The sequence below is a fragment of the Amphiura filiformis genome, chromosome 8 (genome assembly GCF_039555335.1).
Source record: "Amphiura filiformis chromosome 8, Afil_fr2py, whole genome shotgun sequence".
Lineage (NCBI taxonomy): Eukaryota > Metazoa > Echinodermata > Ophiuroidea > Amphilepidida > Amphiuridae > Amphiura > Amphiura filiformis.
This window is the reverse complement of record NC_092635.1, coordinates 1,871,132-1,895,286: the sequence shown is the minus strand read 5'-3', so window position 1 is coordinate 1,895,286 and position 24,155 is coordinate 1,871,132. Positions and strand designations below refer to the sequence as shown.

At 36.0% G+C, this 24,155-nt stretch overlaps 1 protein-coding gene across 2 annotated transcripts in view; it reads right to left on the bottom strand.

Annotated features, from left to right (window-relative positions):
- The window catches only part of LOC140158499 (semaphorin-2A-like), an 89,198-nt gene extending 88,443 nt beyond the window's left edge, over positions 1-755 (bottom strand). For both annotated transcript variants that reach the window (XM_072181599.1, XM_072181598.1), the window contains exon 1: positions 608-755. The gene's annotated coding sequence lies outside the window, so the exon portion shown is untranslated. The remainder of the gene's footprint in view (positions 1-607) is intronic.
- Between the last annotated feature and the right edge of the window lie 23,400 nt (positions 756-24,155).

Genomic DNA, 24,155 nt, shown 5'->3' with positions numbered 1-24,155 from the left:
TTTGTCGACATAGCACTTTCCGAAGCAAAGTTACATCTTGTCAAAGATTGACTTTCATCAAAAAGATTCAGCTAACAAAACAGCATTTTGGTGGTGTTTCTAGATCTTAGTCTCATGATGATAGCAGCTTTTCTATGTGGAACTGCTATCAAATTCAAAATGCCCCTAAAATTCCATGTGCAAGTGTCTCATCACCATAAAAAATCATATATTTGGGTCAAGGGAAGTATAGACAACATATTTATGTAGGTTTCCTCCACCTGGCTGTCCAATCTGTTCTTTTAAATTTCTATGTAAACATGTATTGTGTTTGGGCCCCGGTCTAGGTGAATTTGGCTGACTAGCAAATGTGTTAACTAAGGTTTGCCTCTCATACCTACATTTATTTTTAGGAAAAGAACTATTTTTATGGAAATGTTACAATATGGCTTAAACCATATCCAGATCCAGAGTAACTTGTGCTACCTTCAAATACATGTAAGCAAACCAATGAATGCATGATGACCGTGTAAATAACGTAAACAAACCTAACGACAATCAAAATGAAATTTTAAGCTTATCAAAAATCGTCATATTTTAGCAACAGATGTCGCACACTAAAACTCACCTTATAACATTTGAAATATTATCCTTTATAAATCCACAACTTAGTATGAGCCACAATTAGTTATAAATTCCCTTAATTGTTATGTTCACATGTATACGAAAGAGATAATACCGGTACGTAGTATCCAATCGACCTTGACAAAACCGCAACAATGCATGAATGACCTGTCCTCTGTCTATGTGCGTCAGTTTCAAGGAACGGACTTTGCGTCAATCAATTATTTCCGGGTAAAGTGTTTCTAGATATTGAATTATAAATTCTCTCTACGAACAAATGGACAAAAATAAAGTCGAAGTACTATTCACTATATTTTTAGAAAGTACACATTATATATGTGAAATAGAATCAGACAATTGTGTTTGTTGAAAATACCAATAACAATCAGGGTTGGTACCATTTTTAGTAACTTTTTACTGTGTTTAAAATTTTAGAATTTAGAATTGTTTCCACCACATAAAATGATGGCGTACTTTACAAAAAAGATATTGTCAGACCCGGATATTGTCCAGATATTGTCCATCAGGGCGTTCTTCAAATTCGAAATTTAAAATTCATGGGTGAAAATTTCCTAAAATGTTCTTTACCATCAATCAACAGTAATCAGTGGCTCCGGAACCTGGGAGGGGCCTTGGGGGGGGGGGCGGCCCCTCAATAATTTTGGTGAGGGGGCTTCCAATAATCTGACGTAAAATTCATAATTTTAGGGTAAAATGGGGGAAAAATTAAAAAATTTTAAGATAAAATTCATACTTTTAGGGTAATATTCATAATTGTTGGTATAATTCAAAATGTAATGTAGAATTCATGTAAAAATGTACGGTACGCATTTCAAATCACCCCCTCGGGCGCACCCACCCCCTCCAGCATTTCGCGTTCCGGAGCAGGCCAAAACAAAAAATTGCCCCCCCCCCCCCCAATATTAAAAATCTTCCGGAGCCTCTGGTAATAGTATAAAGTAAAGAAGACCTTCCAGGCTTATTCCGAGGAGGATTTCTTGATCCTAGCATCCTCTTTTTGACATTGTTCAGTGAGATATTCCCCGGAGATATCCACAAAAAAAGGTTTAGGCCTAGGCTACTCCCAAAATTTCAGTTGATCCGATTTTGCGTTTGCGAGTTATGAATGATTATGTGTATTACACTGCTCCATAGACAATGTGTTGTAATTTCGGTCAAAATTGACGATATTTTTGCTAAACGAATTAATCTGCAAGAATTTTTTGGTACATAAACATTATGTAGTCAGAGGTTTCCAATGGTATAAAAATCTCAACTGTTTTGAGAAAATTTGGAGGGATGAGACTGTAGACCACGCGTAATGCCCTTTTAAGGCTTAAGTAGACCACTTACACGTCTCTCCTAGCTAGTTGTTGGCCTTTATTCGTTTCGATATATAAAAAAACAAATCACTTGTTTAGTTTTTGTTGACAAAAACGGTACCGTACGTTTGCCAGATAGCAAAATCTGCTCCCCCCCCCCTAAAGCTGGCAAAAACTGTTTTTTGCCAAGTGGAAGTGCTTTTTACCACATTTGGCAATGATAGAGTTCTATTAAATGTATGAATTATTTTATGTATTATATAGTATATAATGTAGAAATTATTTTCTGTAATATTTGAATAGGCCGGCAATGCTACAAAAAAAAGAGTCCCCTCATCGCGCCCTCCTTTTCTCCTATTTCTGACAAATTGATCAAATATATTTTGGTATGTAAAGAAACCTTAAGTCGTTATCTTTAATAAACCAAAACAATTATATCAATCGGCTCACAACTTTTGAAGATATGCTCTTTTAAAGAAATGTACCCGTTTTTCACTCTGTCCACGGAGAAGGTTTGTCTACTTCAAAGATTGAAAAGGAGTACACATACCATGCATGAATATCAAACATTCCTCAATGATAACTTTATAGAATAACTTTATTTATGGAATGGGCTTTACCGGTGGGTTTTGGGGCAATGGATTTTGTTAATAGTGTCATTAATTTGTGGGTAAAATGGATGCCGAATGGGACTTCTTTTGCTTGGTTATTTATGCCTTTTTTATCATGTTTAATACTTTGTTGTTTCTTGCTTTTTTAAATTTTTATTTACAACATAAGTCATTTCTCTTTTTAGGATAAAAGGTAGCCCTAAAAGGCTGTTTGGTTTGTCTTTGGTTCTTCTGAAGTGAGTTTACTGTGCTGCTCTGCCCTCTACCTGGTTGCCTCCTTGGCGAATACAGGTTTCAGCCCTGGTCCTCATTGCATCAATTGCGTTGTGTACCATCCTTGTGCGCCGGATACTTGCGAATGCATTCAGTAATACGTTTGCGAAGATCTTGGATTTTGCCACAAAGGAACAAATTCAAGTGGTTTGAGGTCTGGTGATCGTGCAAGCCACTCCACAGCATGAGCCATCCCATCCACTCTGTTTGCTATCCGTGGACAGAGTGAAAAACGGGTACTTTTATTCAAAAGGGCATATCTTCAAAAGTTGTGAGTCGATTGAAATAATTGTTTTGGTTTATTAAAGCTAACGATTAACGGTTTCTTTACATACCAAAATATATTTAACCAACTTTTTAGAAATAGGAGAAAAAGAGGGCGCAATGAGGGGCCTTTTTTTTTTTTGGGACATCCTGTATCTTCAGAAGATAGCAAAACATCATGAAACATCATCATTAAGGGCCTACTTTTTAATTCTACGGTATCTTCAGAAGATAGCGAAAAATCACGAAACGTTATAAAATGTAGGCCTATGCCAAATGCCAAAACACTTTCCGAACACACAACTATGACCTGGCGCGCGTTCACAGTGCAGAAAATGATGCAGGCCATAAGTCATGATCATGATTGGCCGCCGCACCGTAAACGCTATATCTTGAATAGATAACAAACAAACATAAAACATTGAAAATATACCAAATTACCTTCCAAACACGTCTTCTACTAAATTTAGGCATTATTTTATTAGATCCCAAATGCTTTAAGTAGATTTTTCAAACTTTCAAATAATTTTCAACCTTTCTCAAATGTTTGTAGTTAAGGCCTATAAAACCCAGACACTCCTCGTACTATCTTGAATGGATAGAGAAAACCAAACAAACATTAAAATAATTATGCTTTCCTAACACGAGGCCTACTAAATGTACGAATAGTTTTCTGCATTATTTTATTAGATCACATACGCTATCTTCAGTAGATAACAAACATTTTCAACTTGAACTTTTCTTAAAACAAACATCAAAATAATACTTTCCTAACACGAGTTCTACTAAATGTATGAATTAATTTCTTTCTGTATTGTAAACTATTATGTTATTAGGCCCTCAATGCTATCTCAATATAGCGAAAATGTATCAATTTATTTCTGTATTACCGTATTTGAATAGGTCGACAATGCTATCTTAAGAAGATAATGAATAATCATGAAACATCATTATTACTTTATTTTAATAGGCCGGCAATGCTATACCTTCAGAAGATAGGAAATGTTGAAAAATCGTGAAACATCATCAACGTACATGCCAAAACACTTTCGAACACACGACTAGCAAGGCGCGCGTTCACAGAAAATTGTTGTAGGACGTAGGCTAAGTGAACCAGGCGCAGGTTCACAGAAAATGATTATTAACGAGTTCTACTAAGAGTGTGAATTATGTTCTGAATTGTTTTATTAGCCCTGCAAAGTTAAGAAAAAATGATGCAGGCCGTAATCTTGAGTAGCAAACAAACATGAAACATTATTACCAAAAGACCGCCCTAACGAGTTCGTCAGAGACAGGCCGTAAGTGGATGTGCGGGTTCACAGAATGCATGTCGAAGCGGATCTATGATTGAGCGATCGCGCTGTAAATGCTATTTTGAGTAGATATCAGAGAAAAGAGAGGAGAGAAATGCATATTATTATACCAACGGGAATCATAATCCATTCCATTGCTTCTATTATTTGGTAAGATCATCAGAAAACGTAAACTACGCCCTCTTATAGAAAGTCAAGTATTTATTAATTCAACAAACTTAGTATCGCTCAGATGAATATACAATTTTCAGTTGATAAGCTAAGTTTATAGGAGAAATTTTGTTCATTTTTCAAGATAGCGAAAATTATAAAACATCATCCCAGTACATTCTAATTGCTGGGCGCGCGTTCACAGAAAATGACGAGGGCTGCAAGTAGCCCATGAGCATGTTCAAAAAACTTGTACTACGCCCTCTTATGAAAAGTCAAGTATTTAGTAATTCAACAAACTTAGTATCTTCTTTGTTTTCCGGATAGTTTTCACCCGGGAGTTTTTAGTTGATAAGCTAAGTTTGTAGGAGAAATTTTGTTCATTTTTTTAAACTTCGTGACATTGGTCACTGGTGAATATAGTGTATTCGCTAGTGTATGTTTACCTGATAGTGATACTTCATGGCATACCATTCATTAATACACTGTACGTGTAATGTGGACATATGACAGTCGCCTGGTGTGGATTTTATTCAATTCAAATAATATTGTAACAGTTTTCGTCTTTCCTTTTGAGTATCCAAATTTTGGCTCGATAAAGAGCAAAAGAGAGAACTAAAGCTTGGTAGAGGTCAATTTTGACTTCATTGCTGATTTGCTGATATTGTTGGCTCTCCAGATGGGTGTAGCAACTGAATAGCATCATGCGCTAACCTTCTGACAGCACTCTCACTGGTTCTTAAAGCCATAGTGTACGATCTTATAATATGAAATTGGTTATTTTTTTTCAAACCTGATTGTTTGGCATACTTGTAATGTTTACACATGTTCCAACTTGCACCTAAATCGAATCAGCCAAATTTGTCGTGTTTGTAGGTCAACAGAGCAAAGTTCGATATAATGTCATAATTCACATTATGTCCTCCTATACTGCGTGTTAAACAGCCAAAATAACCAGCAGGGTTACTTCCAACTTACCTTGTCATTTCAGCTCAAAATTGGCAGAAACCCTCCCCGATAATTATTTCAGCATTTTGAGTATATAATAACAAATTTAAAATTTGAAGGAAATCGTACATTAAGGGGATAGGGCCTACTACACCCCTGTGGTAAATATGTGACTATTTTGCATTTTTCTCAAAAAATAATAATCCAATTACTACACTGAAATTTCAGTGACTCAAGACAAGCGGTTCAGTATGTATGATAAGAAATTACGTACATTCTAGCGGTACCTCTTTTCGCCAGCCCATTCGGGCTGGTACCTGTTTCAGGTTTGGGGTCAGTTTACTCAAGAGATTATATTTTAGTGGTATTGGAATGATTTTTTTTTTTACTTTTTGTGGTTAAATTTTTTTTTTAATATTTTAATTCGATTTGTTAGGAAAAGTAAGTATGTTTTGCCGTTTCAACGAACGAAAACGAGTGAGTATTACCAAAGTTATGTTTGAACTAATTAATTATGACTTTAAAAGTTTAAAGGCCTAAATGTAACAATAATAGTTAATATATATAGCATCATATGGTCAGCAGAAGAAAATCTGACATCACCTATGATGTCATATCAGTGTCCTTGACCGGGGTCCTTACTCCTTGACCACTGAACAGCGTGATATCATGTTGATAACAGATCTATAGAATCAAAATCTTCATCATATCCCCGGATCATATCACAGATTCTCAACAATCTGTGATCATATGGACCATATTGATGTGAAAGTAGTTATCTATCATATCCTGTGTCGTTTTATGGATAAAAATGACTCAAAATGTTATTGATGAAATGGTTGCTATCATAAACATCAGTTTTGTCTTTTCAACGGGAAAAATCCGATGCAAAATAAAGTTTTTAGGGCCTAGCTATAATATGGGCATAATTTATGCATATAGTATTGAACAATGTACCCCATTTGACATGCACTTATAGATAAATAAATTGTCTTACTTTATTAATTTAATAACTTCTTTATTATAAATAAAATGACACATAACTATTTGATTCATAAAATTACATTCAACAAAATGATTGAAGAGAAAACACACAAGGCACTAGGCAGACTGTTATAGAATGGAGTATGTAAGATGCCATGTCCATAGCTTCGCAGGAGTTTCCGACTAGCAATCAACATGATCAGCACATTCAGAAAAACACAGTTTAAGAGTGAAGATTGTAGTGAGTAACCAGTCCTTTATAAATGTGCTGGCCACTATCTATTATAATATAGTAGGCTTAAACTATACATTGCGAATTAATTAAGTTATTTTAAAATAAAATGTACATGTAAGTTAACTCAAACCGGCAGTGTATATATCGAAAGCAGTGAAATCGGACATTCCTAAGCGAAGATATTGAGTTCGTAAGTTCTGGTATTACAAAATTGGAAATTGAGATATCGTGGGTAAAAAGCTGAAAAGACAAAAAAAACCAACGACAACAACAACAACAACAACAAAACAAACAGACCAGAACAATTTGGAGTACATGTAATGAATTAAAAGAGTTGACATGAGATTAGGAATTAATGTTTTCTGCTGTTTCAGTGTGCATGTTCTCATCGTTGATGGTTTGGTGGACTGTCATGTAGATGTAAGCGTGATCCTAAAATGCCTTTCACATTGACCAAAACTAATTACAAGACCTCTTCTACATTGAGGCTGGCTTTCCCTTTTAAAGTGAATTTTTATCTTATCATAAATAACGAACCACTTGTCTTGGGTCACTGAAATTCCAGTGTAGTAATTAGATTCCTTGCCCCTATAATATACACAACTTTTGTTACCACTGTTTTATTAGTTTTTGAAAAAAATTACACATCGCCCAAATACGAGTAGGTGAAGGAGGAGAAGGAGGTGAAAAACTTAGTAAGCATGGTAAGCAAGATCAATGTTGATTTTAGTTCGCTCTTGCTGCACTCTTAGATTCTCCATAAGGATCCCTCTTCTGGCAGTTGAGGTACGCGTACGTCCTAACTATAACTATACATTTTTAAATACTAAGTTGGGCTCGATCTATCACATTTTGTAACTTACATAGAGATTCATCACCCAATCAAGCTTATTTGTTTTTCAATTAATTGGTTTGTATAATATAAACAAAATGTGTACGGCAGTTGCCAATTGAACAATATGGGGATGTACACTATCCTGCTCCCTATTTCGTTGATACCAAAATGTATCTCAGGTCAACTTCAGAAATATATAAGGTGTCTTTTGATGCCAAATTTCAATTCTGATGGGTGTATAAGTGAGAGATGACGCTGCCGACTTTACAACAACAACCCATGCTATCGTTTGGTCAACCTGCTTATGAAAGTGGCAAAATGAATTGGTTTTTTTTTAATTGTTTGCGCCAATGAAGTCCCACTTTATACTCGAATAAATGCACAAATATAGCACGCGCCAATCACGCATTATGCAAAAACGTACTTGCAGTAAGTACGCTACGCTCCCAACTGCGTACCTACCATTTTATTTCAATCCATGATGTCACGTGTGTCATGATGTTATGAGTTTTTGCCATTTAGGTTGAACATGGTATATTTTGAGAAGCAACTTTAAGCGCCAATCAATGGCCTGATAACCTAATTTCTAAAAATATTAAAGCTCAATTTTATCTTAAAATATAAATATTTGTGCAGTAACTCTCCAGGGCTCACAAGTCAGCAATATATTAGTGAAGCGCAATATACAGTAAAGTTCCCGATTGGCTTGAAAATAGTATTTGCCCATCTTGTCGTTCTTTGCCAAAATTAGTTTCCACGTATAAGAATAAGGTCACTTGTCAATCTCAGTACAGTGTACGGCAAGACATTTTAAGAAGATACAATTTTAACTTTGTCAAGCGGGAATTATGTGCTGCATACCAGACAAGTAACCAAACATGTCTGAAGTCAATTGTCTTGGATATGAGGACTTCACATCATCCAGGGAATGCTATAAACATGTCAAAATACTTTGTAGGCTGGGAGCTGCCATACTTGTAACTCACAGACCAATTTCCAATCCAAAAGCACCAATAAAACACACACAAATAGTGAAGGCGCAAAAGACCCAATCAAGAGATTGCCCAAGTTAAAGTTCTATTCACTGATTAGCTCATTCTAACTAAAAATCGTAAAAATCATCAAAATTATCATTTTACATGAAATTGTAATATCTCTATTCAAGTAGAGATATTAAGATATATGTAAGTTTATTTGAATGGTAATAATATTCAACTTTGTCAATACTGCGTATACTCGGTTTGGACAATTAACCCTGCATATGGTTAAAAGGAGAGAAAATTATACAATGTAAAAAGGTATACACTGGCAATGTTCCATAACAAACAATCTAGAAATAGACAATGTAAACTGTCTGTAACAAGTAGGGCACGCACAGAAGTGGAAACGATTTAATGTATCATATTGGATTGGAGAGGGTAATGCTTATAGGTAAAAAAGGGAGGAAAAGTATCGAGACAATATGAAGAAGTACACAGACAATTAACCTAGAAATGGGGGAGGCAATGTAAATTGTCTGTAACATTTGTATTAAAATAGGACACGCACAGAAGTGGAAACGATTTAATGTATCATATTAGATTGGAGGGGGTAATGCTTAGAGGTAAAAAGGAGGAAAAGTATCGAGACAATATGAAGAAGTACACAGACAATTAACCTAGAAATGGGGGAGGCAATGTAAATTGTCTGTAACATTTGTATTAAAATAGGACGCGAAAAGAAGGGGAAACGATTTAATGTATCATATAAGATTGGAGGGGTAATGTTATAGGTAATAAAAATTCCTTTAAAAAGGAACAGGGCGAGCCACTGAGGAAGTGCCAAGATAAAGGTGTAGTTATTTTATTCGAACTGTTTTTATAAATGGGATTGTTCATAATAAGCATGTTTGTACGTTTGTCAAATGACAAGTAGGGCATGTAGTAAAAACACACTGCATAATTCTTGATAGGCAATTGTTGTCAAAAGGGTGGTTCAAAAGAAACACAAATAATTACTACAGACACATGCAATGTAGTTTTGTAATTTTAATAATAGGCCTACTGGAAAAAGAATCTTATAAAGATCGAGATAACATAAAAGCACCATCATAACACAGTAGTTATTACGTTGACATTATTATGTAAATAAGTTTATGTGCATCAGTCATATCCATAACAAAATATGAATGTCATTAGATTATTGACCAATGAAAACACAGGTAAATGAAAGTCAAGTGTTACGAAAACTAGGTGGACATCTTCCACTAATTGCCTCAGCCATGTTTGGCCCACTCACACAGCAACACACAGAGCACGTATAGGGACCCAAAAAACTTCACCCGATTTAACACACTTATGGGTGGTGCAATAATTATGTGTACCCCCGGGGGGGTGAATTCTCAAAATGGTCTGCCAAAAATCGCTCCCCCCCCCTTGGGCCGTGCCAAAAAACCTTTGCCCCCCCCCTTTCGACGTGCCAAAAACCTTTGCCCCCCTTTGACGTGCCAAAAATCTTTGCCCCCCTTACACATGCAAGATTTTGGGGAACCCGCATTTAAAACCTTAAATTGTCTTAACATATAATGCGAGTGCAGCGAGCAGGAAATTTGGCATATTTCAACGTGTTCGTAACGTTTTCCTATGCCTTTTAGGGCGTAATATAGAAACGGTGCCCAAAATATCTGTGCCAAAAATTGCTTGCCCCCCCTTTCGACCTGCCAAAAATTACTTGCCCCCCCCCCTTTCGACCTGCCAAAAATGCTTGTCCCCCCCCTTTTGGCCTGCCAAAAATCTTTGCCCCCCTATAATTCACCCCCCGGGGTACACATAATTATTGCACCACCCCTTAGCTCTATCGTATATCTTCAGCACCACATTCAGATTTTACCTCTACCCTTCAGCTTCTCAAAACTAGGTGTATTTTATAATTTATTACTGTGCAATATTACTATTTTACTAACTCATCTTCCAACTGATATTAACCCCGAGCAACTGGTAATTACATAGCCATAACACGGTCACCTAGCCACTGTGCAACACTGGGAACCAATATTTTAATGAACCCGCTATATTCCTTTCCCGTGCTTAAAAAATATTTTGTGAACCGGTCTCATTTTAAAGGCCATGTAAACAAAACAACACGTGTGCAATTTCAACCAATAAAATCAATAGATGTTTGCAAAATTACCATATTTAGGTGTCTATCATTTACCGGAAATCACCGTGCTCTATCAACGAAAATCACGCATGACGTAACAGTAGTGCATTATCATGATGGTACTTGCTGCGTGATCAATTACTGGCATTGTGCGCTGATTGGGTAATCTCGGTACCTACTAAATATTCATATCAATCCATCTATGAGTCATGCATGGTTGTAAATGTCCTTTCCACAGTGTGAAGTTTTTAGTGCGTGATCAAATGTAATTTACCTGATATCATGATGACCATGATGCGTGTGTTGTGAGAAGTGCATAAATCTTCTAACAATTCAATGCTATTTTATCTCCGTGTTCTAACAATAAATGCCATCAGAATAACATTTTCACATGTCATTTTTGTCTTTAGCTTTAAATGTGTCATAATATAAATGACGTTCTTTAGTTAACTTCCACGTTTACCCAGATATTAGGCCTATTAGCAGTATCAGGTCTCTCTATCTAGTATATACACAGATTTACAGCTCATCTTAACCCCCCCTTCAGAAAGTCCAATTGGCACGGTACATGTATAATAATTTACTTCCGAATGGTACCTTGCGCCTTTTAGCTCCACTTATTCATTTACACCGATTAAAGGATTCTCGTTACCCAGCAAGCCTGAGTGAGGGCGTTACTGATGTTACATCAGCAGAGCCAAGTGAAGGCCAAGTATCATTAACATATTCTATACGCTATGGTAAAACAACAAGCACATGCAAGCAAGTATTTTGCCAGTATCAATAAAACTATAATGAGGCTATTATAATGTAGCCCAACTGTACGTACAATCTGGCAATACTGCTCAGTCTGAGAGAAATGAAAAATATCTGTTGCAATTTTCTGATTTGCATAAAAGTAATGCTAGTTCATGGAAGTTGTAAAACAATTATTTCTTTTAATACAAACATATTCCTTGGTAAGACAACTTTATAGCACTGTTTGAATATCAACATGAAGTAGTAATGACAAATTTAAATGGACACTATCGCCTCTGTAGTTTCCTGATTACATAGACAGCACGAATATTTCATTTTTATTCTGAAACGCCGTGAAGAAGTAAGTAGAACAAAACCCAGCGCAATATGGGTCGAAAATCGCTTCGCGATTTTCGCCCAAAAAAGGAGGAAAAGTATCGAGACAATATGAAGAAGTACACAGACAATTAACCTAGAAATGGGGGAGGCAGTGTAAATTGTCTGTAACATTTATATTAAAATAGGACACGTAAAGAAGGGGAAACGATTTAATGTATCATATTGGATTGGAGAGGGTAATGCTTAGAGGTAAAAAAGGAGGAAAAGTATCGAGACAATATGAAGAAGTACACAGACAATTAACCTAGAAATGGGGGAGGCAATGTAAATTGTCTGTAACATTTGTATTAAAATAGGACACGCACAGAAGTGGAAACGATTTAATGTATCACATTGGATTGGAGGGGTAATGCTTAGAGGTAAAAAAGGAGGAAAAGTATCGAGACAATATGAAGAAGTACACAGACAATTAACCTAGAAATGGGGGAGGCAATGTAAATTGTCTGTAACATTTGTATTAAAATAGGACACGAAAAGAAGGGGAAACGATTTAATGTATCATATATGCTGGAATGAATTGGATATCAATAACTAGTATGATGTTATATCCACCTACATTGTGTTATATGGCCAATAGCACTCTCCAAGAAAAGAGAATGTGTAATATATCAAACATAAACCATAATATGAGATAAAGTATCAATATAAATTTAGTAGGGCAATATAGAGAAAGAAAAGAGAGTTGGAAACGTTACTTTCAAGTAAGAATAGCACGCAACTAGTAGAAAATGGTGCACTATAAGGTTGGTACTCAATGGCCTTGAAAGAGACAAGGCAAAAACAAACGTTTAATGTGTCTAACATATAAGTCAGAAAGTATGATGTAGACATCAATTAAAGGAACAAAATACATGTAGAAGTGTCACACTGCTAAAGTATAGACACGTAAAGTGAGGGACCAATAACTATGTCAGCTGACCTGTCGACAGAAGGTAAGGATTATCAACGTGTTTCATGTGAATCTTGCCTTAAAAATAACATGCTCAAGCGAACGACAGAAATACTCGAGACAACATCAACGGCACATCTGAGCTTACGTTACTGCAACAATATATTCAATGAGGAATCCATGTACACTCTTAGAAAAAAGGTTCTTAAGCTGTCCTGTATGTAGAACTGAAACGGTTTACCAAAAAGTAATCTGGCAAGGCTATAAAGAACCATATACCTAAAACGGCCATACAGAACAATTGTAGGATTCTTTCAATGTTCAAGAACTCTTTTCCCGTAAGGATTCTTTTAATGTTCAAGAACTCTTTTCCCGTAAGGGTTACCCAGCTAACCAAATAACGTTCTCAAAACGTTCTGAGAAAGTACCGTTGACGTTTTCTAGACGTTTCCATAAAACGTTTTAAACACGTAATTTTGTTGAAGGTTTTTTACGTTCTAAAAACGTTATTAAAAGACGTTCTAAAAACGTTTTCACAACGTAAACAACGTTTTAAAAACCTTTCTTTCTGTCACCCAGGACGTATCCAGGACCTACAGAAAACGTATCGGACGTTGGAGCACGCAACGAACGTACTACGAACGTTGTAGAAACGTCCAAAACGTCCTGAAAACGTTATAGGAACGTAAAAAACGTATTGTATATTTTGTTTTTTATTGCAGGACGCACTTATGTTCGTTTCTACTACGTATTTAGAACGTTATAATGACGTATTGAAAACTGTTATTAGTACACTTTACAAAAGTACCAAAAATATCATACATAATATACAAAACTATAAGTCCGGCTTCTAGAAGAAAAAACGCGGTCCATGGCAGTTTTACAGTGACCAAATGACGAAAACTCCGGACGAAAACTGTAGTATAAACACGAGAACCGTTTGTAGTAATACGTCTACCATGATGATGATAGTATTCACACCAAAGGTAATACGTATGACCTCAACAGTTACGTGTTCGACAGCAGCAGCAGGTTCTTCATTTTACCGGCAGGAATATCAGCATGATCCCGGGAAAAATATACACGATAAGCAGAAACACATCCCTGTATGCATACCTGTTTGGGATAATTATTATGTTTACCTTAATAATTCCGCCAATACATGTACCAACAAGATACTTGCATTACAAACACTACAACACACTTTCCGTTTTCACAGGGAAGTGGTTAGTCGGTAACACAAATCAAGGAAAAAACATCACTATAGGCCTACCTGAAAATGTCACTTCTTGGAAAACGTTGATGCTTTGATAATATATATAGAGAGAGAGGAATTATTCCCGGAGCCATGTGTCACAGTGAGATTCCGGCATACATAATAATACAGTTGATACATACACGTTGCACATAGTACTGTACTTGCTTTGGTGAGTGACCGTTAAGGTCAAGTTCAACCTGATGCATTCTTTCCATATTCTGCGTGGGTGCTATCATAGTCTTGCTCTTGAGGTCAAGACACAAAGTGAAAGTGTATGTGTATACGCACATATACACCGTTTTCATGGGACCATTTGAAATCTTACTTCCCTTTCACCCCTACGTGTACATATAGGCCTATAGAACTATTTATGCATGAGTATATAAATACAAAATCGCAATAATTATTTATATTGACTCCATAGGCATATGCAAAATGCAAATAAACGCGTCATCTTCTTGTACACGTTTATGAATAAATTAAAATCAAATTTCTACTTGTAGAATTTAAATTCTTCTTTTAGGCCTACATTCTATTGTACATTTCCAATATTCTATTGATAAAGAAACGTTTAACAGACGTCAGCACAATATGTTTTGAGAAAGTTGCAGGCGAATGTTTTATACACGTCGCGAAATAACGTTCAGTTTATAACGTTCACAATACGTCTTGTTAACGTCCTAATAAGACGAAATTAAAGCTTCAACATTATAACCAAATCGCAACGTTTTAAACACGTTTTAAACACGTTTTGGAAGACGAAGACGTAAAAGACCTAACCAGAACCTAACAAAAACGTTTTGTAAACGTTTTGTGTTTGCTGGGTATACATATATATGGCACAACCAAGAACCATTATTTCTAAGAGTGTTTTAATTTATGTTTAACTTTAGTTAAATAGTTACTGTATGAAATAGGAATCAGGTTCAATGTAGGTACAAGGAAGATTACTGCAACTCCAAATGTTATAACTGGAGGTGATGCACACAACAAGCACTTTGTGTTTGACTCTCTCAAGTACAAGAAATTTCCTGAGTGAAAAAGGTACGGAAGACTTATGATATGGATTGTTTGACACCCAATCCATTCTAGACTATTTGATACATTAAAATGGTTTTGTGTACTTACATTGTGTGTATACCTTTCCTTCTTTTTTCTTTTTTTATCCTATAGGCATTATCTATCCAATCTGGGTCACATGATACATTAAACATAATAAATAATTTCCTCCTTTTCTGTGAATTTTCATGAATAGGTGTAAAATTTGACAGTTTTGGGTTCCAGATGGCAACATACGAAGAGTAAACAATGATGGTGATTTTGAATCCAACATTCCATGAACATTAGCGATGTAATTGTATTTGATGTTACTTTTCCCGTTGTTTACATATTTTAAAATGTATCAGAATACTCGTTACAAGTTTAATAACCTGTTGGCTCCAATGAAAGTCATTAAGTGAAATGACTTCTGCCTCTGCTGCTCCAACATGTCCAATCCAGGCGTAGGTGGTGATGGCTGGATTCGCGAATGCTTTATATATGGTAGCAAGAGGTTGAAGCATGAAGCTTTTGCCGCAGTTGGTTGACCCAGTGATGATACATTTCTGTATTTTCCTCAGCCTTCTGTCAGCAGATTTGTTACAGCTGTGCAAAACTCTTCTTTATCAATTTGGTTTCTCTGCAGGATGTCAAGGGCTTGTTCTAGCCTCTGCTGGTCACAACCAGTAACACATTCTCCATCGAAACTTTCTGAAAGGATATCTACTCTTCTTAGTTTTGCTCTCTCAAGCGCCGCCTCTGACCCAGCCATCTCACATGCTGTTGTAAGAACTTCATCTACTTCTTCCAAGCCAAGTCATGGTCAGGATTTGGTCGGCCATGACGGGTCCCCGCATGCACCACACTGGTGTAGTGACTGCCCAATTGGGTGGATTAAAGCCGCTTAAAATTCGATGTTAGATTCTTTTGTGTTGTATTCTGTCATTATTCTTTTGTCTACGTGTAACACGGATACCCTCCAAGGCCGCATTATTTCACATTTTATGTGAGATTGAGCCGACGGGGACCCAACTTTGGCAGCCATTAAGGTATAGGAATGCGTGAATTTGGATTCGTCTATATGAGGTGCGTGTTGGGAAGCGCGTTATGCCTGCTCGGCGGTAAGTTATTAGATATACCGAGCGCAGTTGGCAGTGATTTAGATCCTTAGTTGCCATCTTGCCAGAGACAAAAATGAAATGCTCATTCGCTGTCGAAGTGATGATGTAACAGGATTAATTACCAAAGCTACAGATGAATACAAATTTTGAATAGATTGCCCTGCACTACAACATTCATGCGGTAGGCCTACTATGCATTGAATCATGGATGCTAAAGAAATGCTAATCACTCGCAGCTGTCAGATTAGCATCATTGAAAAGAACGGTATTGTATTCTATCTATGATTGCAGACATACACAGGTGATGAGTGCATCCTGCTTGTAGTGCAGAGCGATCTATTCAAAAATTGTATTCATCTATTGCTACGGTATTTAATCCGATTATTACGCAACTTCGACAGCGAATAAGTTGTGAGATAGCCAATGTTGTATGCGAGTAGAAGTCGTGTTCACATTTTGAGTTACAACCGATGTAAACTTACGCTAACATTGATAAAAATTCCACAAATATTTTCGCTAGCGAGCTGGGTGTAACCTCCTCCAGGCGTATGTTGCAATGTGAACGCTGCTACTCCTGGCACCCGGTGTAAGTTTGACCTTTTGTTGGTCGGAACTAGGACATTACATATTGCGTGGTTGAAAAAGGTCACGGAAACACCGGAAGTGGTAGCCGATGTTTACGCCGACCAGAAGTGAATGCTTGGTGGAACTGGTCGGCGTAGTGCTAGGAGTAGACACGCGGTAGGAGTAGCGAAAATTATAGGGAGGAGGAAACTGGAGTGCCCTGGAGTGGGAGTAGGGTATCAGAAGAGGGGGTAAAGTTTGAGAGAGATGGAGGGAGAGGGAGGGGAGAATATGGAGAAGGGATGGGAGGGGAAACAAGAGGGGAAGGGGAGAGAGATGGAGAAGGAGCAGAAAGAAAGAAGAAAAATGTTATTTCATTACGCTTTGTGTTTTCAAATGGAAATATGAAATTTACAAAGCTAACGTTAAATAATTAAACAGTCATTAATAATATAGGCCTATTATCGTAAGAATATTTAGTGAAACATTATTATAGCTAGTTTAAATAAAAATAATATGATAAAGAGATTACTGCTGAATTCTGTTATGGTCACTAAAATGACCCAGGCCAAAATCACCTGAATGCTTCCGAGTTCACGCAACTGCAAACACACAAACATTATTATATTACACCTTAATTACTATTTATTAATTAGTGCAGTATGGTTGTCAATCAACTAACAATGCAATATCATACAAGAATCAATCTGAAAATGACTACAAAGAATATCTTTAGCTATGTTCACTTAACCAAGCCTGGAGATCTTGATTGGCTGGCTTTCTGATGAGATTCCATTGATGGTCTCCGTTCTTGATTCAAGATCCGTCAATGTTTAAGATCCCGTCTATCTAAGGTATAGTCCTGATGACTATTATTTTCACTCTCCTAACTGCTATGCCAAACAGTGTTCTTCATGTGGTCTTCTACGTTGACCATAAGCTCCTCTCTTGGAGATCTCTTGATCAAGCTTTCTGCCGCTTCTTCTTTTGTGTGGGCGTGTGTGTGTGTGTGTGTGTGAAAAATTGGTATACTGATGGGTGGCAAAAACAGCAAAAAGAGAATTCAAAGTCAGCATCCGCCAGTCGGCGTGGCACATCAGAAATATCACCAATTGTGAAGAAAACTGACATCAAACGGTTACGTCCGGTTACACATGAGAGGATCGTTTATTTTAAAGCTCTGTATTATTGTATTATTTTGTGATACTAGTATAAATCAACTTCTAGAATCACCGTTCATATTCATGAATGTAGATTTACAAAAAGCATGTTTAATTGCATAGATACAACAGATGTTGAACTGGCAACAAATATATAAGGATTTTTATTTACTGTATCATTCTGAATATTATTGTTTTTTGTAATAAATGTTGCTCCGGAAGGGTCGAAAGACAAAAAAACAACAAAAACAACAAAAAAAAAACAGACTTTAGTACCATGCTTCTTTCATATCATGCATGTTGACCTGACTTTAATTTCCCAAATTCTCAGACTTATGGTCATGAAAATACATTTCGTACTTATACCATCTTGATATTCCAATACTGTTAAAACATTATTGGAAAACAATATCCATGCATTTTTTGGTCGGCTACCTTAACTTGTTCATCTTTAATCTCGGTGTCATCATCATATTCAGATTCCTCGCTGTACATTACTAAAGTATTATCTATGCAGTATTCCTGAATAATCTGCAAGGTATTAAATACCATCCTTAAAGCAATAGCATCTGCGACCTTGAGAGACACTGTAATTTACAATACCGTTGAAGGAAAATGTTTGAGATTTGTCCAATGATCATTGATAAGACCTCTGTAATTCATCTGTCTTTTACATGTTTTATGTATTATATTGTGATCTATTTTTGTGTTGATTGATTAAAGGAATGCATCGTTTCTCTGGCTCCTGTCTATAAAGATGCAACACCGCCATCACATGGTTCGCTTGTTTGATGTTATTTGATGGAAATAACGTCTTATCTGATTATAGCAAGCAGCTGTTTGAGCAGTTTGTACTTGTACTTCATGTACTTCATGAAAGTCACACTGCAAAATATTAAAAGATAATGTTAAATGAGTTGATAATGGGCAAATTAAAACTAAGTTGGCAATGGCTCAAATATTAGAAAGAGAATTTTAAATAAGTTGATATTGAAAAGATTAAAACTAACTGAATAATGGACAAATTAAAACTAAGTTGGCAATGACTCAAATATTAGAAAGAGAATTTTAAATAAGTTGATAACGAAAAGATTAAAACTAAATGGATATTGGCTCCAGCATGCCACTCAAAGATTAACGCAATTGAAGTCAAAGATCTTAAAAAGGAAAGGTAAGGGTATGGTGGAAAACAACCAAGTAACAATTGCTAATAGCTTTACTGCAATTGATGAAAATGGAATGGTGAATTGATGAAAATGGAATGATGAAAATGTTAAACCTGGTGACGATATTCAAAGATTTTGAGTTTTAAAATGTTTGCATACATTTTGTTTAATGGTGACCTTACATACACACTTCAAAACGTTCAGGGAAAAAAATCATTTCGGATATTCTGCACATTTCGCTAATTATAATTTTAAACTTAAACCGTCATACTGTATTTGTAAAGCATCAGACATGGCTCGACCAGATTTCTACTTAAAAGTGTGACATTTATAGAGATATACGTATTAAGGGGGTACTACACCCCTATGGTAAATTCGTGACTATTTTGGGGCAAGGAATCCAATTACTACACTGAAATTTCAGTGTCTCAAGACAAGCGGTTCAGTATATATGGTACCTCTTTTCTTATCATAAATAACGAACCATGTGTCTTGGGTCACTGAAATTCCAGTGTAATAATTGGACTCCTTGCCCCTATAATATACATAACTTTTGTTACCACTGTGTTTTTAGTTTTTAAGTAAAATGCAAAAATAGACACACATTTATCGAGGGGTGTAGTACCCCCTTAACACAAAATCGATTAAAACCTTTCCCAGACCAACATAAGTTTTGAGTAGTGATTTGTCGAAATAAATATGTTGTTTCAGCTTTCATTAGTTATTTTATGTTAAATTTTGTTTGCACCACATCATGAAATCAAATCATTCAGTCAAAAAATTCAGTTTACCACTCCACAAAATCTATCTGACTTAAGATATTCTATTATATATTTAATCTATCAATCAAGACTCTACTTCTTGTTTCAGTTGATACATTTACTTTCATAGATTTGTGACGGCAACATTAGTTAAATGCGAATAGGGGCCGGGGAAAGCATATGAAGGTGCCAATAGGGGTACTAATTTATCCCCTGGAAATGGTTGATGAAACAAGTTAGGAAATTTGGTCTCAGGAGAGCAATTCAGATGATGATTTCACAAGCTTAAGGGGGTACTACACCCCTGTGGTAAATTTGTGACTATTTTTGTATTTTTCTCAAAAATAATAACACACTGGTAACAAAAGTTATGTATATTATTGGGGCAAGGAATCCAATTACTACACTGAAATTTCAGTGACTCGAGACAAGCGGTTCGTTATTTATGATAAGAAATGAGGTACATCCTATCGGTACCTTATTTCTTATCATAAATAACGAACCGCTTGTCTTGGGTCACTGAAATTCCAGTGTAGTAATTGGATTCCTTGCCCCAATAATAAACATAAATTTTGTTACCACTGTGTTATTAGTTTTTGAGAAATATGCAAAAATAGCCACAAATTTATCGAGAGGTGTAGTACTCCCTAATTTAATTCTAATCGTGCTATAATTTTATAATGATATACAGCTTCTTATCATTGACGCCTTTCTAGCTTTTGTAGAATGAATGTAGACGATTTCTTGTTTTCCATGACACAATCTGTTACTTGCCATAAATATGCTATTTGTGGCACTACGTGCAATTGATAAATTTACATTTTCATGTGATCGTCTTTTCGCCTTCGATTATTAGCAGCTCCACAAAACCTAACTGAATGTTTATAAGGTAAAGTTAAATCGAATTCTGGAAATAAAATTTGCAACTTACATGCGACAGTTGCGTCCGGTAACTCCGAACTTCATCAGGCATCTGATTGGTCACGTGACAAACGACGGGGAAGACGACGGGGAAGATCCTGCAAAGCCTGGTCCCTTTAAGATATTCTATTACATATTTAATTAATCAATCAATCAATCAATCAAGACTCTACTTTTTTTTGTTTCAGTTGATGCATTAACTTTCATAGAATTGTGACGGCAACATTAGTTAAATGTGAACGGGGAAAGAATGTGAAGGTGCCAATAGGGGTACTGATTTATCCCCTGGAAATGGTTGATGAGCCCAAGTTGGAAAGTAATAAATTCTGACTCTTCAGTATTCTTTAGTTTTTAGATATAATTACATAAGAAATGTAAGACATTCACTCTGCTGCATGATCATAACCTATCGGGCATTTCGAAATGCTGCCCTGACGATCATTGTTTGAACAAAGTTGCTTCAATTTCCGAAGTGGATACATCATTTTCCTAGGTGAACAATGATGTAAGACAATTTGTAAATTAAAATAATATAAGGATTACTAAGTAAAGGGTGTCTATGAAAAAACTGTATCGTCAGAAAATGTAATTTTTGGAGTACTTAATGCCACAACGAAACAGAACGGAATCGTGTATGTTATTTACAATTTCACACATTTTGTGAATTTCGAAAATTAAACCACCGGAAAAACAATCACACCACATTTTTAATCCACGAGTAAAACAACGTGCATTTAACCATTTATGCCTAATACCCAGTCTTTGATACTTCACATCATTGACTGCTGTCTTTAATATGCTTCAAGAACGTAGCAGTCAATTTTCAAAATGTAAAAAAGGTATATGAAAGCTGTCTTATTATATAACTGTGTAAATTATTCAATTTTCCTTTGAACTTTGTTAACATGACAAAAATATTTATGATGCTTTGTTAGGTGGGCAAAGTTAATTTTGTATCACACTTTTAACTATTGTTTAAAAATACAAGCATTTTTTTCCTTTTTAAGTTAAAGCACCAAATTGGGAATGAGGTTTTTTAAACCTATTTTGATGAAACTGTTTTCCAGCCTCACTAGCCATGCTAACTAGAAAAGATGATGGGGTAATGCCTGTAGAGTAAAAAGAGGGGTAAACGGTCTATAACAAACATAATCTAGAAATGAGGAGGCAATGTAAACTGTCTGTAACATTAAAGTAGGACACTGACGCAAAGAAGGGGGAACGATTTAATGTATCATTTATGTTAGATTGGATGGGATAATGCCTATTGGGTAAAAAGGGAAGGAAAGGTATGCAGACAATATAAAGAAGTACACGGACAATGTATCGTATAACAAACGTAACCTAGAAATTGGGTAAACAATGTAAATGGCCTGCAACATTAGAGTTAAAGTAGGACACGCAAGGAAGAGAAAACGATTTAATGTATCAAATACAGGTATGTTAGAATGAACCGGATGTCAATAAACTAGTGTGATGTTATACACCTATACTGTGCTATGTATATGCCCAAAAGCATTCTGCTATCAATATAAATTTAGTAGGGCTGTAGTAATATAGAGGATCGGAGTGGGTAGCCAATTGCCCTGAAAGAAAAAAAGAGGTACAGGTATAAATTTCAAGTAACAAAATTACGCAACTAGTAGAAAGACAAGATCAAACGTGTAATGTGTCTAATGTGTCTAACATACAAGCCAGAGAGTTTGACACAATATAGACATCAATTAAAGTAACAAAATAGAAGTGTCACACTGCTAAAGACATGTAAGGTGAGATGTTATAGACCTATCAGTGAACCTGTCGGCAGAAGGTAAGAATTATCAACATGTTTCATGTATCATGTCCAAACATGCTACAGCGAACAACAGAAATTTTCGAGACAACATCAACTGCATATTTCAGCTTACGTTATGAGGAATCCCTGTCAGTGAGAAATTGCCCTGACCCCGACCGTCATTCCGTTGTACTGTACACTCTTAGAATAAAGGGTTGTAAGTTCTTAAGCTGTCGGGTATGTAGAACCTGAATTTTAACCACCTCCGGCGGGCTTCCTTCCCTAACGCAACTAGGTTCGCTTTAGACGTCATTTAGGCTGTGCCTAAGGTAGGGTTTGAAACGGATCGTTTTCCTGATGTATTTGAAATTTAGTTATACATTTGTTGCTTGATCATGATCATTTATTGTTAACATAGGGGGCAAACATTCAGCATAATGAATAGATATATGTTTGCATGCATTGTATTTGTCCTCATTGACCAAGGGAAAATATTATTAGGGCTTAAAGATGTTTTGTTTCGATTTTGTAGTTCAAAATGTTTCTGAAGAGGGTTCACCCATTTATCATCTAAATATTTCATCAAGGTCTAACGGGATTGAATGAGAACATAAAATTCTTTAGGTGGGGAGTGGGAGTCAAAGGTATCTAACCAAGTTGAAAATCAGGTTTATGCATATTGTTTAATAGACGCCTATGGCAAGTATATTGCACAATAGAACAGAAAAACCTGGTTTTCGTCGATAAACCTGGTTTTTCAATCGAAAAACCTGGTTTTTCGATCGAAAAACCAGGTTTTTTCAAATCGAAAAACCAGGTTTATCAATTCGATTGTCAGAGTTTTTTGATAAACTTGGTTTTTCGGCTGATAAACCAGGTTTATCAAAAACTATGACAATCCAATCGATAAACTTGGTTTTTCGATTTGATAAACCTGGTTTTCAATCGAAAAACCAGGTTTTCGAATTTGATTGTCATAGTTTTTGAGAAACCAGGTTTATCGGCCGAGAAACCTGGTTTTTCACTGATAAACTTGGTTTTCAATTCGATTGTCATAGTTTTTATTGATAAACCTGGTTTTCAATCAAAAACCAGGTTTTCGAATTCGATTGTCATAGTTTTTGAAAACCAGGTTTATCGACCGAGAAACCTGGTTTTCGCCGATAAACTTGGTTTTTCAATTCGATTGTCATAGTTTTTTGATAAACCTGGTTTTCAATCTAAAACCAGGTTTTTCGAATTTGATTGTCATAGTTTTTGATAAACCAAGTTTAACGACCGAGAAACCTGGTTTTTCCTGATAAACTTGGTTTTCAATTCGATTGTCATAGTTTTTTTGATAAACCTGGTTTTTCAATCGAAAAACCAGGTTTTTCAAATTCGATTGTCATAGTTTTTGAAAAACCAGGTTTATCGACCGAGAAACCTGGTTTTTCGCCGATAAACTTGGTTTTTCAATTCGATTGTCATAGTTTTTTGATAAACCTGGTTTTCAATCGAAAAACCAGGTTTTTCGAATTCGATTGTCATAGTTTTTGATTAACCTGGTTTATCAAAAAAAAACTATGACAATCGAATACTATACGCTTGCACTCCCCGATTGCACTTAGGCTAGATCCTCCAGGCATCGAATACCGGTACGCACGCACGGCCGCTTCACTGTGTTGTATTGAGGACTGGAGCAGGGCCT